General features: G+C 32.5%; 1 long non-coding RNA gene across 1 annotated transcript; it reads right to left on the bottom strand.

Annotated features, from left to right (window-relative positions):
* Nucleotides 1–1241: 1241 nt before the first annotated feature.
* Nucleotides 1242–1951, bottom strand: LOC139861176 (uncharacterized). The gene is made up of 3 exons (XR_011763668.1): nucleotides 1792–1951; nucleotides 1413–1615; nucleotides 1242–1284 (listed from the first exon to the last, which is right to left on the bottom strand). It is a non-coding gene; the product is annotated as an uncharacterized lncRNA (long non-coding RNA).
* Between the last annotated feature and the right edge of the window lie 759 nt (nucleotides 1952–2710).

Here is a 2710-nt window from a genome sequence, read left to right on the forward strand (position 1 = left end):
CCCTAAAAACTCTAAACCCTAACCCTAAGCCCTAAGATATAAACCTTAAACCCTAGAATCTAAACCCTCAACCCAAAACCATACACCCTAGAATAATCTTAAATCTTAACCCAAAACCCTACACCCTAGAATCTAGACCCTAAACCCTAACCTAAACCCTAAATATAAACCCTAAACTCTACACCCTAAAATATAAACCCTAAACCCTAAGCTAAACCCTAAATCTAAATCCAAAACTCTAGAACTAAACTCTAAACCCTACGCCCTAAATTTAAACCCTAACCTAAACCCTAAAAACTCTAAACCTTAACCCTAAACCCTAAGCCCTAAGCCCTAAACACTAAACCTAAATCTAAACCCAAAACCCTAAATCTAAACCCTCACCTAAACCATAAACCCTAAATCTAAACCCTAACCCAAGCCATAAACCTTAAATCTAAACCCGAAACCCTATATATAAACCCTAAACACTAAACTTAAACTCTAAACCCTAAAAACTCTGAACCCAAACCATAAACACTAAAAAATTATTACGTAATAAAAACCCCCTTTTAAGGTATAGAGCTAACTTTAGGGTGTAGGGTTTAAGTTTAGGTTTGGGTTGTGTTGATGCAACTCACATGATCAGTCTTAGCAGATTAATTTGACGTCCGTTTAAGACAGGAACCACCCACGCCCATTTTGTAAACCACACTGGCCAACAACGTCATAAAAGCACAGGAACCAACGACGTCATTTGATATAAACCACATGGACCAACCGCACAATTTTCTCAAGTAAAATTGAAAACTAAACCGAAAACTAAATTTAAATTTGAAAGCGAACTGAAACTAAAGTCAAATTCGATTTAATTTTTTGATTTCGATTCTCAAATTTAACAATTTTGAAATCATATATCGAACTCTCTACCTGCCTTTGAATCCTATTCACTTACCCACAATTTAATGCTTACATAGCCAAATAAATACAGTCGTGTTCATCAACTTGTTGGATATTCCATATTTGGCCAGTGAGAGAACTATTTCCCTGATGACTTTACGAAATTCCAAATAAACACCAAGCACCATCAACAACACAAATCTGACCCATACAGAACTAACTTTAAGTTGTAGGTAATATAAACCCATTTGAATATAAAATTTTACTCATAAGTACAATGAACTCGATCTACATTTAGAAGTCGAAAAAAAAACCTCTTTTGACTCGAACTCTAAGCAAGAAAGGGAACAATTATCACATGAATTTAAACAATTTTCGCAACAAGATGCCGATGAGTCGATGCACCTGGAAAATGTGAAACCTTTAGTAGATGAAACCACATTACAAGGGCTGAATTGGCAATGATCTATCTATAGGTTCAAAAGAAAACATTTTATACTTGCTGATTTGCAGATATAACAATAACAATTAACTTTAAAGGTATAACAATTCAAAATTATGTTAGAAAAATTAGAGTGCAGGCCAACAAGGTCAACAGATTTTGGTCTTCTTCATCAACACATCTTTTGCTTGATTAATTTTCGCGGCGAGATATGGACTGCTCCCTATATCTGGATGGTTCCTAGTAATCGCCTTTCGATACGCTTCCTTTACTTTATCTGTCGCACTACTTTCTCTATACATGAAAAAAAAACAATACATCATATATATATATTATATATGTAAATTTAAGCATTAAATCACATGTTAAAATCATCAGAGCCAAATAATCAGAACCAAATTACATCATAATCATGAAATTAAATAATATCATATGCATTAATAAAGGAAAACAGGGAAGAAGTTAGGTACCCGATTCCAAGAATAAGTGATCGTTTCTATGGTTGATCAATGCCAGACTTTCTTTTATGTGGGTAACGATCGATTCAAAAAATCAATCGATGAGGATCGGTGGTTAGGTGACGGTGAGGATAGGTTTAGGGTTCTTTTTTTCCTGAGTGTGGTAAATGAATTTTCTCAACTCTTTATTAATTTTCTCTCGTGTTTTTTTAGTTATAAGGGTATTAAGGACAAATAAGTTATCTAAAGCTGATTTATTAGCTAATATTTTTAGTGTATAATTAAGGATCGTTGGATCAAGGGATATTATAATGTAAATTTCGAAGCTAACGGTAATTAAGGGGGTTTTGAAAATATTTATTAGCTAATAAAAACTATCTTTTAAGGTATAGAGTGATAATAATAAGATGTGTATATATAAAATATAAATAAATACATATAAAGCACCTCATAAGGTATTTGATGGAATTAATAATTTTCTCTCTAAGTTGTTTGCTAAACAAAAAAAAATTATTATTTAATTTAGGGGTAAAAGAGTCAATTTAATTATTAAGATAATTTATTCAGCATAAAAAGTAAATACTACTAGCATTATTCATTCAATTATTAATTATTACTGCATATTGTCATTCATAACCATATTGTCATCTTTATCCATATTTAACTTAATGAAAAGAAAAGTAACAGCTCGTAATGTCCAAAAAAATTTAGAGCAAAGTCAAGTCTGCCCACTCCGAGGGGAATGAGTGAGGTGACGGGGCCATCAAATAAATAAAGCAAGTTTACCCAGAAGAGCACTACAAGTCAAGTCTACCCACTAGTTTTTATCAAAGTGCTTAGTGGACATTGTTCTCAAATTTGTATGATTTTAAAGTTTACTACTTTACTAGTAAAGTAAATTTACCGTTCAAAACGGGTTGAAGCATATGAT

Source organism: Rutidosis leptorrhynchoides, chromosome 8, assembly GCF_046630445.1.
Source record: "Rutidosis leptorrhynchoides isolate AG116_Rl617_1_P2 chromosome 8, CSIRO_AGI_Rlap_v1, whole genome shotgun sequence".
In the NCBI taxonomy this organism is placed as follows: domain Eukaryota; kingdom Viridiplantae; phylum Streptophyta; class Magnoliopsida; order Asterales; family Asteraceae; genus Rutidosis; species Rutidosis leptorrhynchoides.